The 17,200-nt window shown below is 33.5% G+C and overlaps 2 pseudogenes; one reads left to right on the forward strand and one right to left on the reverse strand.

The window, feature by feature from the left end:
* Nucleotides 1–2,135: 2,135 nt before the first annotated feature.
* On the reverse strand, nt 2,136–3,159 carry LOC114332541 (mitochondrial import receptor subunit TOM70-like; annotated as a pseudogene).
* Nucleotides 2,639–13,227, forward strand: LOC126878519 (mitochondrial import receptor subunit TOM70-like; annotated as a pseudogene).
* Nucleotides 13,228–17,200: the final 3,973 nt, after the last annotated feature.

A 17,200-nucleotide genomic window follows, 5' to 3' on the forward strand; every position in this document is an offset into this window, starting at 1 on the left:
TTCCAACAAAGAGAAATCAGGGAAACAAAAATACGAAAAACGATAATAAACAAAACTCACATTATCCAACATTGAATGTGGAATTTCTGCCTTATTAGGCTAATTACACATTTTATAAGCTATTAAAAATGTTTCTTATGTTACACTATTTACAAAAAAGAAATAACAAATGAAAAATAGTTAATTTTTTAAATTTTGTTAGTTTTTTTAGTTCCTGTAAAATTTGAAAAAGTGAAGAAAGTGAGTTTTGCAGTTAGGCCCCTCATATGTGCTTATTTTCTTATTTCTGCAATAAGTAAACTTGGTTTTTTCGCTCTCGCTGTGCGACGGTAATATAATTTTATCGTCTAGAGTACGCCAATGAATTAAGTAAACCGGAACGAAAAGCCTAGTTGATTATTATTCTTGGAGCGTTGATCGAAGAATAATAAACAACGAGGTATAAGAGGTGAGTTATTCCGACCATTTTCCGACGGTTTTCCTTTTACCTATTCTTATACGAGCGGTGATCGTATTTCCCTACATGTGTCTTACATAATAAAAGTAATTCTCAATTCACGCGATGGTTGTACAAAATACCGTCACATCGACCCGAACCGAAAGCTCGATGCGTAGATTGTAAATGGTACATTCCATGTCAAATCACTCAGGCAAAAAATTTTGGATCTCCGATTTGTCTGAAAATTGGTATATAGCTTCTGCGGGACGTAAAAATAAGATATTTAAGGTCAAAAAATCTTCTTCTTTTTGTCTCAAAATGTTATTTTATGCGATTTTACAGTGATTTGGTGTTTATTTAAACAAATTTGCATTTTCTGTCGTAAAGTATCAATGAAAAACATAATATTTTAATAGAAAGGACTCAAAAATGTCATTATATGGTATTATAACAAGTTATTTTGAATCAAAACAAGTTTTTGATCAAATTTTATAGTGTAAAAAACGTTAAAATACCGTTTTTTACATTTTCCTCCATTTCCAAAATACATCATCATTGATTTGGCTGAAAATTTTCCCACAGATAGCCAAAAGATAGGACTTTAAGTGGTTAGAAGGATTTGAATTATATTATAATACCAAAAAAGTTACATGCAGTAATATCAGACTCAAAAGTATATATTAGTCCAGTCGGGATAGCATTTGACCTTGAATGCCGAGCTGCCCAAAATTTTATTTTTCTGATCTTTAGGGGAGTCAATAGTAGCCTAAATTTAAAATCACAAATGAATTCCTCCATTATGTTAGCAGCCATCTTGATTTTAAAGGAGAACCTGTTTTGCTCAATATCTCCGCCATTTTTAACTTTTCGGCAAAAATGGTAGGATCTGAAATTGTTCCAAATAAATCTTATTTACAATTATTACAATTTATTTTTAACAATTTTTGTCGTGACGTCGATATTTTCGAGTTAATTGTACTTACAGTAGACGCCTATATTTTTGACTATAATATTGCGTGTAACTTTTTTGGTATTGTAATATAATTCAAATCCTTCTCACCACTTAAAGTCCTATGTTTTGTCTGTCTGTGGGCAAATTTTCAGCCAAATCGATTATGATGTATTTTGGGAATGGAGAAAAATGTAAAAAACGGCATTTTAACGTTTTCTACACTATAAAATTTGACCAAAAGCTTGTTTTGAATCAAAGTAACTTATTATAATGACATTTTTGAGTCCCTTCTATTAAAATATTATGTTTTCCATTGATACTTTACGATAGAAAATGCAAATTTGTATAAATAAACACCAAATCACTGTAAAATCGCATAAAATAACATTTTGAGAAAAAAAGAAGAAGAAGATTTTTTGACCTTAAATATCTTAATTTTACGTCCCGCAGAAGCTATATACCAATTTTCAGACAAATCGGAGGTCCAAAATTTTTTTTGCTCCAAAATTGAGTGGTTTGAAATGGAATGACCCAAATACATTTTATTAACGAAATTAACGAGTATTTAAGGCTCATTATTTTATCTTATCTTTTGTATGTTTTGATTCTAAATAAAAATGTCTTAAAAAGCGAACCTTTTGTCTTCGGCTGAATTTTATTACCTGGAGCATGAAATTTATGAATTAAATTCAAAACATTATGACACTCCTTTCAAAATATCTGGTCTCAGACCCATCTTCGAGGCTATTTTGAGTCTCTGAGTGAGGATAAATGCACCATTTCCATCTCCGACCTTACCAGGGCGATGGCTTTGTTGAACTATTGCCAGTACTAAATTACCCCTTTGTACTTCCACAGTTCCTCGCGTTTCATATGCAAACTCAGACTTATCATCAACTTTTACAGCCTCCTTTATAAGTCTACGGCATTTTCGATTTCACCCTTCCACTGCAACAACACAAGCCCCCTATGGACGTAAATAGAAGCGTTATGAGGATCGATTTCCATGCAGTTTGGTACAGTTTATCGGCTTCGTGGAACTCTTGTTTCTCGGTTTTCACTTGCGCGAATAAAACGTAAGTTTCCTCACAATTCGGGAAAAGCTCAATGGCCATACGGAAATCGTGCATTGTTTGCATTAGTAAAGTTACGTCTTTGACTTGCATCGCATAACGATAGTCTGCGTAACATTTTTGTACGACAGCGACTGCAAACTCTGGGTTTAAAGCTACCGCCTTTTCAGTATTTTCTGGCATCTTCTATTTGCTTCATTAACAGTTTTACTTATCCTCTGTGGTGGAATACATCTGATACTTCTGGACCTAATTCGGCAGCTTTTTCAAAGCCAGCAAGACAATGCTGGATTTTTTCTGTCTGCATGTATATTGAAGATCTCTTTATCAGAGAATTTACCTTGACGAGAAGATCTGCCTCTTTTGAGTCTATTATAAATGTAAAGTCTTCTAAAGCCTCTTTGAACTAATCGGTGAGGAAATAAAATGATGCTCTAAGAGATAAGGCGTCAAATTTGTACTGTGATTCAGACTCGCTAAGATTTAGTTCTTCTGTGCATGCTGATATGACTTCGTCATATCTTTCAGACAACCCTTGCTTTTGCTTTCAAACAACCCTTAAATCTAGTCCTAGTGGTTCGGAGTTGACACAGTTAGAAAATGGGGCTTACATTTGGACGGATCCAAAGATCCCACAGAATTTTTGGAAAGGCTACATGAACTAAAAACCTGTTACCGGATTCGAGACAAGGCATTATTGAAAGCGCTACCAGAAGTATTTAGGGGAAAATACTATGGTTCCGAAACAACGTCGACTTCTGGGCAAACTGGAACAATTTCACGGAGGATTTCAACCTCGCTTTTAAATCAGCAAACTGGCTAGACGATTTGGAAGACCAAATCAGAACAAGAACACAGAAAACAAACGAACGGTTTAAAGATTGTCTATTAGAGCTTATTAGAGCCCACGAAGATTAATAAAAGCAGTAAAAGCACTCTACAAAAATAACATAGTAGCGCTATCAAAATGGACAATCGAATATGCAGTCCATTTAAGACGACAAAGAGACTACTACAGGGCTGCTCCACATCATTGCCCTGTTCAAAATATTCCTGGAAAAGACCCTGAAACCATGGAAAAGAAAGTGCGAAGGAATGGGTATACCAGTAAGGAATGAATATCTATATACCCTAAGTTTTGCTGACGACCAAATAGTGATGGCACAAGATGAAGATGATCTCAGTTTTATGATGAGGAAACTGGAACAGGAATATACAAAGAATGGGATGGAAATAAACCTAAAGAAAACTGAATACCTAACAACGGAGAATACAGAAATAAAACAACTGGAAATAGACGAAGGTAAACAAATCCGAGGAACAGATAAGTACAAGTATTTAGGTTTTATAATATCAAACAAAGGAACAACTGAGGAAGATATAAAAAATAGACTAGGACAAACAGGAGACTGCATACGAAAATTGAACCCGATACTGTGGGATAAGAACATCAGCATAAAAACAAAAAGAAGAATATATAATACCATGACAAGAAGTATCCTCACTTATGGGTGTGAAAATTGGACGATAAATAAGAAAACCAAAAATAAAATACGAGCAACAGAGATGGAATTCCTAAGGAGAAGCTGCAGAGTCACAAGGAGAGATAGAATAAATAACGTAGAGATTAAGACAAGAATGGGAGTGAACTCAGACGTAATAGACTACATCGAACAGAAGAGATTAACCTGGTACGGACATGTCAGAAGAGCAGACCAAAATCGGTGGATAAACCGAATAACAGTGGAGCCCGATAGGAAAAAGGAAGAGAGGCAGACCCCGAAGATCCTTCAGAGATGAAGTAGATGAAGCAATGGAGAGAAGAAATATATATATTAGAGCTTCAAACGCTAGGTAGTAGTAAAAACGGTAGTTTTTGAACCCCTCAACGTCTGTCACACTATGATTATATATTTATAATTTATACGATTAACGAATAAATTAAAGAATAATGCCCTCACTAAAATGGCAAATTGCTTTTGGTCTCGGTGCAGCCGGTGCTTTGGGGTAGCTTATTGGTACATATTTAAGAGCCAGCAAGAAAGAAGGCAACGAATATTTCAAAAGGGGCAAGTATGATGAGGCTATCGCCTGTTATAATAGTGCAATAGAAACAATACCTTCTTCTTTAAGTGCCATTTCCGTGACAAAGGTTGGCAATCATCATGGCTATTTTGACCTTCGAGGCAGCTGCTCTGAACAGTTGCCTTGAGCTGCAACCAAACCATTCTCTCAGGTTCCTCAACCAGGAAACGCGTCTCCTTACTCTTCTTCTACCCTCTATTTTTCCTTGAATTATCAGTGCCAAGATGCTATATCTTTGGCCTCTCATCACATGGGATGGCCTGACCACATCTTGTCAGGCCATGATGTTTCGGGATGTGTGGGCTCCAAAATTATGTGGGCGGGCATACATCTCGTTACCTCATGCTATGGCATGCTGGACGAGCCATACAGTCTGTAGTCAACACCCCGATGTATGAGCGGGAACAAAAGGTGAAAAATACTCATACTCTCATGAGTCGCATCTGGCGAGTCATGAGGGCCTTCACATTTTATTCTCTTTCAACTTGTCTTGAGTAAAATGTCTTTAATCTTTCCTGTAGGCCTCACTTGGCCAATTCTTACTTTTTCCGACCCCGAATGGCTATTAGGTTTCCGAGGGCAGATGGGTCACTATTTTCTACTTCTATCACTTGAAGAACAAAAATTAGATCTTGCTACCTACTATCAAAATCGTGCTGCTGCATACGAACAGCTGAGAAAATGGAGTTCAGTCATATCAGATTGTACAAAAGCGATTGAACTTAATAATCGATATGAAAAAGCACTCTTCCGAAGGGCCAAAGCCGAGGAAATGCTAAAAGATTGGGTAAATGCATTAGGTGACATTACAGCAATATGCTTGTTGTAGAATTTTCAAAATCAAGCTACTATGCTTATGACTGATAGAGTATTAAAGGAATTGGGTAAACAGAATGCTGCAGAAGCTATCAAAAATAGAATACCTGTAATACCCTCACGTAGTTTTATTAAGACATACTTTTCTTCATTCTCTGAGGATCCTGTATTCAAAAAGTTACAAGAAACATCTGAACCACTAGGACTAGGTGACTTGAAGGGTTTTTTGAATGCAAAATTAGCTTTTGCTACTGAAAGGTATGACGAAGTCATATCAGCATGCACAGAAGAACTAAATCTTAGTGAGTCTGAATCACAGTACAAATTTTACGCCTTATCCCGTAGAGCATCATTTTATTTCCTCACCGGTTACTTCAAAGAGGCTTTAGAAGACTTTACATTTATAATAGACTCAAAAGAGGCAGAACTTCTCATCAAGGTAAATTCTCTGATAAAGAGATCTTCAATATACATGCAGACAGAAAAAATCCAGGATTGTCTTGCTGACTTTGAAAAAGCTGCCGAATTAGGTCCAGAAGTATCAGATGTATTTCACCACAGAGGCCAAGTAAAACTGTTAATGGAGCAAATAGAAGATGCCAGAAAAGACTTTGAAAAGGCGGCAGCCTTAAACCCAGATTTTGCAGTCGCTGTCGTACAAAAACGTTGCGCAGACTATCGTTATGCGATGCAAGTAAAAGACGTAACTTTACTAATGCAAACAATGCACGATGTCCGTATGGCCCTTGAGCGTTTCCCGAATTGTGCGGAAACTTACGTTTTATTCGCGCAAGTGAATACCGAAAAACAAGAGTTCCACGAAGCCGAGAAACTGTACCAAACTGGCATGGAAATCGATCCTCATAACGCTTCTATTTACGTCCATAGGGGGCTTTTGTTGTTGCAGTGGAAGGGTGAAATCGAAAATGCCGTAGACCTAATGAAGGAGGCTGTAAAAGTTGATGATAAGTCTCAGTTTGCATATGAAACGCTCGGAACTGTGGAAGTACAAAGGGGTAATTTAGTACTGACAATAGAACTGTTCAACAAAGCCATCGCACTGGCAAGGTCTGGGATGGAAATGGTGCATTTATTTTCACTCAGAGACGTGGCGTCTTCGCATTTCAAAATAGCCTCGAAGATGGGTCTGGGACCAGATATTTTGAAAGGAGTGTCATAATGTTTTGAATTAATTTCATGCTCCAGGTAATAAAATTCAGGCTTCAAATTTGTACTGTGATTCAGACTCTCTAAGATTTAGTTCTTCTGTGCATGCTGATATGACTTCATCATACCTTTCAGTAGCAAAAGCCAATTTTGCTTTCAAAAAACCCTTCAAGTCACCTAGTCCTAGTGGTTCAGATGTTTCTTGTAACTTTTTGAATACAAGATCCTCAGAGAATGAAAAAAAGTATGTCTTAATAAAACTACGTGAGGGTATTACAGGTATTCTATTTTTGATAGCTTCTGCAGCATTCTGATTGCTTGATTTTGAAAGTTCTGCAACTAGCATACTGGTGTAATGTCATCTAATGCATTTACTCAATCTTTTAGCATTTCCTCGGCTTTGACCTTCAGAAGTTGCTTTTTCATATCGATTATTAAGTTCAATCGCTTTTGTGCAATTTGATATGACTGAACTCCATTTTTTCAGCTGTTCGTATGTAGCAGCACGATTTTGATACTATGTAGCAAGATTTTTTTCTTATTTTTTTTCTCTCTTTTTTTTTACAACGCTAGGGCATCAACCCGGTTCATCACCTCGGAGGTTTCAGCCCTCTTTGTGTGTGTGTGTGTTTTTATTTATTTATTTATTTTTTATATATATAATATTTATAATACTTTTTTGATAAGGATTTATTAATTTTTTTTTGTAATCACCTTTTTCTTTTTATATAATGCTTTACATTTAGTTTCTTTCGCAGAATTGCTTACAAAATTGATTAACTATTTTTATGGGAAATAAGCCACAATTAAATTGAAAAAAATAATAAATAAAAAAATAATTTTTGACATAAACAGTTTATTTACAAATGCGCCATTAGATAAAACTTTAAACATAATCAAAACGAAATTAGAGAATAATAATACATTGACAACTAGGACAAGACTAAATGTATCAGCTATAATGGAGTTATTGACATGTACTAATAATACCTATTTTCAACTAAATAATGAATTCTATAAACAAAATTTTGGACTAGCAATGGGCTCTTCTTTATCTCCGTTATTGTCTAATATATTTATGGAGGATTTCGAAACTAATATCATTTCTAAACAAAATTTAAAACCCACAGTATGGTGAAGATATGTAGATGATGTGTTTTCAATATGGCCTCATTGATCAGAATTGTTGGATACATTCCTGAATATTATAAACGATCAAGAAGAGACAATAAAATTTACAATGGAAAAGGAGTACAAAACACCCTGCCTTTCTTCGATGTTTTAGTCTCAAAGAAGGATACTGGATATGAGACTCAAGTGTATAGAAAACCAACACACACCAACAGATATCTCAATTACAAATCAAATCACAACATCAACGTTAAAAAGGGAATCATTAAATCCTTATATGATAGAGCCAAAATTACTTGTTCTAACGAAAATTCATTTTTAGAAGAAAAACAATTGTTAACATCTGTTTTATTAAAAAATGATTGTCTTTTATCGTTTATAAATAAGGAATTGTCAAGATTGGATCGAATGGAACAGAACAACTTAGAACGGGATACAACTACAACATTCACAAGAAATAATACGAGAAAAATATCAATACCATATATAAAAGGACTATCCGAGAACTTAAAACAATAGGAAATAAATTCAACATTTCAACAACATTCAAAACAACAAACACATTGAGATCTATTCTATCGAAAACTAAACCTAACAATGAACAAGAAAGAACAAAGAATTGCATTTATAAAATACCTTGTGAATGCGAACAATTTTATTTACGTGAAACATCAAGACCATTAAACGTTAGAATAAGTGAACATCAGTCTTATATTAAAAATAGAGAATTTGATAGATCTCAAATATGTCAACACGCATGGGATAATGAACATAGAGTTCAGTGGATAGATTCAAGTATAGTCCTGAAAGAATCGGATAGTAAAAAGAGAAAAATCAAAGAAGCGGCTCTAATTATGCTAAATGAAACCAATTGTGTCGCAAATTCCTCGGTAGAATACAGTAGGATGTGGTTACCCATACTGAAAGAGGAAGTCAATAGAAAGAAAATACCACGATTAGTAAGTCAATAACATATCGAGTTAGTACATAATTTATATTATAGTATTACTTATTGTATATCTATGTATTATTAATATTATTTATAATTTAAACATATTAAAGTCAGAATTTGGTATTAGTTTCTTGAGAGTAAATTAAATGTAAGACCAAATACTTCCGATGACGGGATAGTATCACGAGGTTTTTTCCTGGTTTTCCCTCGTGATTTACTATGGAATCTCTAACGCGAGAATTTTACTGTCATCGTTACATTTGGTTGTCTTTTTAAAGACAGATCACATGCTATGATTTTTTGTGACGGATATTCTTGATAGATGCAGACCAAGATATTTTACAGAGTTGCTAATACAGAGTTTATATTTTTCTATTTTTAATTGTCTTTGATAGTTGTTTCTGTTTCTAGAGAAAATACATATATTGGTTTTGGACTCGGATATGGAAGTCCCATGTCGTCTAGGCATTTTTGGATTTCTATAAATTCAGTGTTGATATTTTGTATACATTTATCCTCTGATTTGTTACTGGTAATATTGACGATCGCGTGGATTAGGAATTACTTTTATTAATATGAAACGGACGTATAAGGATAGGACATCTCGCCAGGGGAAAAGACATGTAGGGAACTACGATCACCGCTCGTATAAGGAGAGGTAAAAAGAAAACCGTCGGATTCGTTCAGCGCACTAAAACGACGGCGGAAAATGGTCGGAATAACTCGCCTCTTATACCTCGTTGTTGTCTATTATTCTTCGATCAACGCTCCAAGAATAATCAACTAGGCTTTTCGTTCCTACTTTTATATCGTCCGAGACGGTACAAAAACACGTTTTACTTAATTCATTGGCGTAAGTACTCTAGATGATAAAATTGTATTCTCGTCACAGCTGTCACGATTATCCTTTTCGGACGCCATCTTGAATCTCACTAGCTTAGCTTGTTCATCAATACCAGAGATGCTAAAAATCTTAAAAACTCTGATCTCCAATTAGATCCTCTTTTGGTGTCCCAGACTTGCTCAAATTTTCGTTTTTAATTTTTTCTAGGGACAGATCGTATTTTTTACAAATCAAGCAAGGCATTTTAAATATTATCAAACAAATGAAGTAACATAAATATTTTTTGTTTTATCATAAATAACCAACAAGAAATGGTTTGAATTGAAAATGCTATTATCTACCAATATCTCAAAAACAGTTGCCAAATTTATGTTTGCATAAATATTGCGAATCTATCCTACACTTAAATGAACGATATCCATATTTTCATGTGAAATTATCTTTTATCATCTACACGGCAACATAGCCATATGAAGACTTTGATCGTGATAGAACGATGTTGGGTATGTCCGTTTGGTTTATGACATTACACATATAAAGGTTCCAGCGCATGCCTGAGAATCCCACAGAATGTATTCATTAAAATATAATCGGAAATCACTCCAGGAATCTCACAATATTTATTAACTAAAAATTTCATATTTTCCTTGATATTTTATTATTAAAATGTCAATATTAAGAAACCTAATCTAACTTAATATAATTCTAACCTAACCCTTTTAACAAAGCAGTAATTTTCTGTTAGAAATAGGTAAGAATACAATGTAACATTTAAAAATCGAAAAGTTTTATTTTTCATAAGAAATCATATTTTGTATACTATGGCAACAGTGTTAGAATTACCCTTATGGACATCCTAAGTCTTGACGTCATAAAATTGGGAGGAGCTTATATTTGACTCCAAACAATTTTGTTTATAATGTTAAACACCCATGAGGAATTTTTAATTTATTGTTTACTTGGTTTGTGTGACAAAATATGACTTTTCATTTAGGTATTTAGTTATAGAAACGTGTCAATTAAGAGAATTTTTTTCGTTTTTGACCAGGTGAGTTAATTTAATGCAATTATTAGAACGTAAACAGTTTTGAGGTTATGTTTATTTTCAACCACTAATAGAAATAGAAACCACCTGAACAAAAACGAATAAAAATCTCTTAATTAACACGTTTCTTTAACGAAATACCTAAATGAAGTCTTATTTTGCCACACAAAGCACATAAATGAAAAATTCCGTATGACCATTTAACGTTACAAACAAAATTGTTTGGAGTCAATGTAAGCTCCTCCCAATTTTGTGACGTCAGACTTAGGCTGTCCATTGAGCTTGTGAAACAGTTGTCATTAGTGTCATTTGTTGTTGGTTCATGGTATACAATGGCGGATAATGGCGGTGGCTTTTAAAAATAAGCCATTTTAAATGGCAATTACATGAAAACGAATGTTTGCCCCCAATATTGTACAATCATCAGTAAGTGAAACAATTCATTGATATAAAGGACCCCGCAACACTCCTTATGGAAAAGTGGTCCCGCTTAAATTTAACGAAAGTTTGGTCAATGATACTTTTTGATGTGTAGATTAAAAAAGTCCGTGGGACCTGGGTCTGAATAACTACTATTCTCGAGATACAGCCTTCTGAAGTTATTGGATTCGAGTGCTCGGTTTACGTTAAGTGCACTGATTCACAGTCAAGTGAACGAAAATATTTATTATTGGTAGAATAGAGACTCATTTTCTTCATGCATACTTGCATCTTGTATATGAATTTGTGGTCAAAAATAGATGCATCGTATCAGAAAACTTCAGGAAACCTCAGAAAAGTCCTCAGAAAACCAAAGAAGTGCGATATAAAATGTGCTACTAGAGCGATGTAAAAATTATCATGTTTTCATCAATGCTTTACAGTTATGCAATACCAGCAAAGCTGCAGTTCAGCCTTATCTTTAGAATACTACTGAACATCGGCGGATCTAGGGGGAATGAGGAATTCCCCCGTAACACGGTCTAGAACTAAAGAAAAAGTTGTCGGAACCTAAAAAAATGCATTTGCTGACATGAAACTTGCCCGCATATTAGATATGTCAAGTAGAGAACATGGAACGAAAAAAATCAAAGTACCTGATGTCAGTAAACGCTAAATATTGTTGTTGTTCTGAAGCTATTTCTTTGGGGCATTTTTGTAATTAACTATTCTAAATGGGAAATAAGCTAAAATTTAACAACAAAAAATGATTCTATTTTGACAATGACGTCCGATGTGGACGTCGAAACGTTAATAAAATCATTTTTTAGTTAAGTTGTGGCTTACTTTCCATTTATAATAGTTAATTGCTAAATATTAATTACAATTGTGTATGGAAAAATTGGGTTTAAGTCATTTTCGTCTATCTGTACGTTAATATTTTACTGATTTCGGTTAGATGCATCATATTATGTCGTGTGAATTAACGACCTATCAGGATACTTAACATTGAAAATATAGAAAATATTCGAACTCTTATGAATCCCGGTTCATCCAATTAATTTGATATATGTATCTCAATCAGTCTTTTAGGTATTCTAGTCGAAAATAGGAAAGATGGCAAAATCATGATTATGAAGCCTTCTCCATTGACCATTTCTTCTAATCAGATTATTAGTCTCAACTCTATCTTGTACAGCATTAGGACATTAGGAATTAATTACTTCTGTAATAATTGTTGAGCAGCTTCAGCTGTAGCACCTTCCATTGTACAATATTTTGTATTAAAAAGTTCATCATCACAAGCTCTAGAACCCCTGGTGGACCTCGGCCTGTTTAAAAATCAGCTTCCATTCCTTCCTATCCTTCGCCTTAGTTTTCCCATTTTGTACTCTTAACACCCGTAACTCGTCTTCCACCTGGTCCTTAAATCGTACTCCGGGCCTACGTATTTTCCTCACACCATCCGGTCTTTGGTTATAAATGCGTTTCTTTCATTCTCGCTAAACTAAGAACAATTTTTTTCTTTAATTCTGGAGCATGTTACGAGTGGATTTACCCCATTCCGCACTAGATCCGCCACTGTTAAGTAGTATTCTAAAGATAAGGCGTAACTGCAGCTTTGCTGGTATTGTATAACTGTCAAGCATTCATGAAAACATGATAATTCTTACATCGCTCTAGTATCACATTTTATATCGCACTTCTTTAGTTTTCTGAGGACTTTTCGGAGGTTTTCTGAAGACTAAAATATGATGCATTTATTTTTGACGACGAATTCATATACAACACGCAAATATGCATGAAGAAAATAACTCTTTCTTCTTCCAATAATAAATATTTTCATTGACTTGACCGTGAATTAGTGCACTTAACTTGAACCGACCGCTCGAATCCAATAACTTCAGAAGGCTGTAGCTCGAGAAAAGTAGTTATTCAGACTTAGGTCCCATGAACTTTTTTAATCTACACATCGAGAAGTATCATTGACCAAACTTTCGTTAAATTTGACCGGGACCTCTTTTCCATAAGGAGTGTTGCGGGGTCCTTTCATATCCGTAACTTCTACCCTTTTACGGAACTAGTACCCGATAGTTTATTTACCCTTTTGTCGTTTATGTATAGGTACAACCAAAGGTTTATTTTGTACAGATTTCTCACACTACAATAATTGTAACATTTAGATTTAACCTCTGTACGATAAGTACGCTTGCTGTGCCTTTAGTAGATCTAAGTAGTTTTAGATTTAAGTAGGATTGTAATCATATTTTTTGATGATCCTGAATAAAATTAACTATATGAAACTCACTAGGTTTAATTTTTCCTTTTAACATTATTTAATCCCAAAATAACTTCAAACGGTGTCAAAGGTATCAGAAAGTATTGTAGCAGCAAAATAAGACTGGAGAAGGAAGAGCTAAACATCATCGGATCTTCAGGTTTAGGTGATGTCATACTAGGGGACTATAGCCTTTGAATTTTTGCTGTATTTTACCAAATCTTGAAGGCACTAAAAATGGTAAATTCTCACTAAAAAATATCATTTTTTGATGAACTGAAGCGCCCCCGCAATTACTTTTCCCTTGATGAATCTAACAAGTTCATAAAACGTAGACTGTTTACAAAGAAATGTACACCATCATTTTTTCATGGACTATACCTTGGAAATCTTGGCTGTATTTTACCAAATCTTGAAAACACTACAAATGGTCAATTCTCAATAAAAAATATTTGTTGATGAACTGAAGTGCCCCCTCAATTGCTGTTCCCTTGATGAATCGTATAAGCTCTAAAAAACGTAGACTTTTTACAAAAAAATTTACACCCATCATTTTTGCATGGACTATAACCTTTGAAATTTTTCTGTATTTAACCAAATCTTGAAAACACTAAATTCTCACTATAAAATATTATTTGTTGTGAACTGAAGTGTCCCGTCAATTGCTTTTCCCTCGATGAATCGTATAAGCTCTAAAAAACGTAGACTTTTTACAAAAAAATTTACACCATTTTTGCATGGACTGTAACCTTTGAAATTCTTCTGTATTTAACCAAATCTTGAAAACACTAAAAATGGTAAATTCTCACTATAAAATATTATTTGTTGATGAACTGAAGTGCCCCGTCAATTGCTTTACCCTCGATGAATCTAAGCTCTAAACAACGTAGACTTTTTACAAAAAAAATTTACACCATCATTTTTGCATGGAACCTTTGAAATTTTTCTGTATTTAACCAAATCTTGAAAACACTAAAAATGGTAAATTCTCACTATAAAATATTATTTGTTGATGAACTGAAGTGCCTCCTCAATTGCTGTTCCCTTGATGAATCGTATAAGCTCTAAAAAACGTAGACTTTTTACAAAAAAATTTACACCATCATTTTTGCATGGACCTTTAAAATTTTTCTGTATTTAACCAAATCTTGAAAACACTAAAAATGGTAAATTCTCACTACAAAATATTATTTGTTGATGAACTGAAGGGCCCCGTCAATTGCTTTTCCCTCGATGAATCGTATAAGCTCTAAAAAACGTAGACTTTTTACAAAAAAATTTACACCATTTTTGCATGGACTTTTGAAATTTTTCTGTATTTAACCAAATCTTGAAAACACTAAATTCTCACTATAAAATATTATTTGTTGTGAACTGATGTGCTCCATCAATTGCTTTTCCCTCGATGAATCGTATAAGCTCTAAAAAACGTAGACTTTTTACAAAAAAATTTACTCCATCATTTTTGCATGGACTATAACCTTTGAAATTTTTCTGTATTTAACCAAATCTTGAAAACACTAAAAATGGTAAATTCTCACTATAAAATATTATTTGTTGATGAACTGAAGTGCCCCCTCAATTGTTGTTCCCTTGATGAATCGTATAAGCTCTAAAAAACGTAGACTTTTTACAAAAAAAATTTACACCATCATTTTTGCATGGACTTATTTATGCATAACTTAGAAATTCTCACTAAACAATATCATTGTTTGATGAAATATATTGCCCCCTTAATTGCTTGTGCCTTGATGAATCGTATAATCTCTAAAAAACCTAGACTTTTTACAAAAAAAATTAACACCAACATTTTTTCATGGACCTTTGAAATTTTTCTGTATTTTACCAAATCTTGAAAACACTAAAAATGGTAAATTCTCACTATAAAATATTCATTGTTGATGAACTGAAGGGCCCCGTCAATTGCTTTACCATATAACCTTCGAAATTCTCACTAAACAATATCATTTTTTGATGAACTATAGGGCCCCCTTAATTGCTTGTCCCTTGATGAATCGGATAAGCTCTAAAAAACCTAGACTTTTACAAAAAAAATTAACACCAACATTTTTTCATGGACCTTTGAAATTTTTCTGTATTTTACCAAATCTTGAAAACACTAAAAATGGTAAATTCTCAGTAAAGAATATCATTTTTTGATGAACTGAAGGGCCCCCTTAATTGTTTTTCCCTTGTTGAATCGTATAAGCTCTAAAAACGTAGACTTTTTACAAAAAAATTTACACCATCATTTTTTCATGGAAATTTTGCTGTATTTTACCAAATCTTGAAAACACTAAAAATGGTAAATTCTCACTAAAAAATATCATTTTTTGATGAAATTAAGGGCGCCCTTAATTGCTTTTCCCTTGATGAGTCGTATAAGCTTTAAAAACCGTAGACTTTTTACAAAAAAAAATACACTATCATTTTTTCATGGACTATAAAATAACTTCAGACGGTGTCAAAGGTATCAGAAAGTATTGTAGCAGCAAAATAAGACTGGAGAAGGAAGAGCTAAACATCATCGGATCTTCAGGTTTAGATGATGTCATACTAGGGGACTATAGCCTTTGAATTTTTGCTGTATTTTACCAAATCTTGAAGGCACTAAAAATGGTAAATTCTCACTAAAAAATATCATTTTTTGATGAACTGAAGCGCCCCCGCAATTACTTTTCCCTTGATGAATCTAACAAGTTCATAAAACGTAGACTGTTTACAAAGAAATGTACACCATCATTTTTTCATGGACTATACCTTGGAAATCTTGGCTGTATTTTACCAAATCTTGAAAACACTAAAAATGGTCAATTCTCAATAAAAAATATTTGTTGATGAACTGAAGTGCCCCCTCAATTGCTGTTCCCTTGATGAATCGTATAAGCTCTAAAAAACGTAGACTTTTTACAAAAAAATTTACACCCATCATTTTTGCATGGACTATATATAACCTTTGAAATTTTTCTGTATTTAACCAAATCTTGAAAACACTAAATTCTCACTATAAAATATTATTTGTTGTGAACTGAAGTGTCCCGTCAATTGCTTTTCCCTCGATGAATCGTATAAGCTCTAAAAACGTAGACTTTTTACAAAAAAATTTACACCATTTTTGCATGGACTATAACCTTTGAAATACTTCTGTATTTAACCAAATCTTGAAAACACTAAAAATGGTAAATTCTCACTATAAAATATTATTTGTTGATGAACTGAAGTGCCCCCTCAATTGCTGTTCCCTTGATGAATCGTATAAGCTCTAAAAAACGTAGACTTTTTACAAAAAAATTTACACCATCATTTTTGCATGGACCTTTAAAATTTTTCTGTATTTAACCAAATCTTGAAAACACTAAAAATGGTAAATTCTCACTACAAAATATTATTTGTTGATGAACTGAAGGGCCCCGTCAATTGCTTTTCCCTCGATGAATCGTATAAGCTCTAAAAAAACGTAGACTTTTTACAAAAAAATTTACACCATCATTTTTGCATGGACTATAACCTTTGAAATTTTTCTGTATTTAACCAAATCTTGAAAACACTAAAAATGGTAAATTCTCACTATAAAATATTATTTGTTGATGAACTGAAGTGCCCCCTCAGTTGTTGTTCCCTTGATGAATCGTATAAGCTCTAAAAAAACGTAGACTTTTTACAAAAAAAAATTACACCATCATTTTTGCATGGACTTATGCATAACTTAGAAATTCTCACTAAACAATATCATTGTTTGATGAAATATATTGCCCCCTTAATTGCTTGTGCCTTGATGAATCGTATAATCTCTAAAAAACCTAGACTTTTTACAAAAAAAATTAACACCAACATTTTTTCATGGACCTTTGAAATTTTTCTGTATTTTACCAAATCTTGAAAACACTAAAAATGGTAAATTCTCACTATAAAATCATTGGAAGTTATGCTGTATTTTACCAAATCTTGAAAACAATACAAATGGCAAATTTTCACTAAAAATATCACATTTTGGTTAA

Source organism: Diabrotica virgifera, chromosome 10 (assembly GCF_917563875.1).
Source record: "Diabrotica virgifera virgifera chromosome 10, PGI_DIABVI_V3a".
In the NCBI taxonomy this organism is placed as follows: domain Eukaryota; kingdom Metazoa; phylum Arthropoda; class Insecta; order Coleoptera; family Chrysomelidae; genus Diabrotica; species Diabrotica virgifera.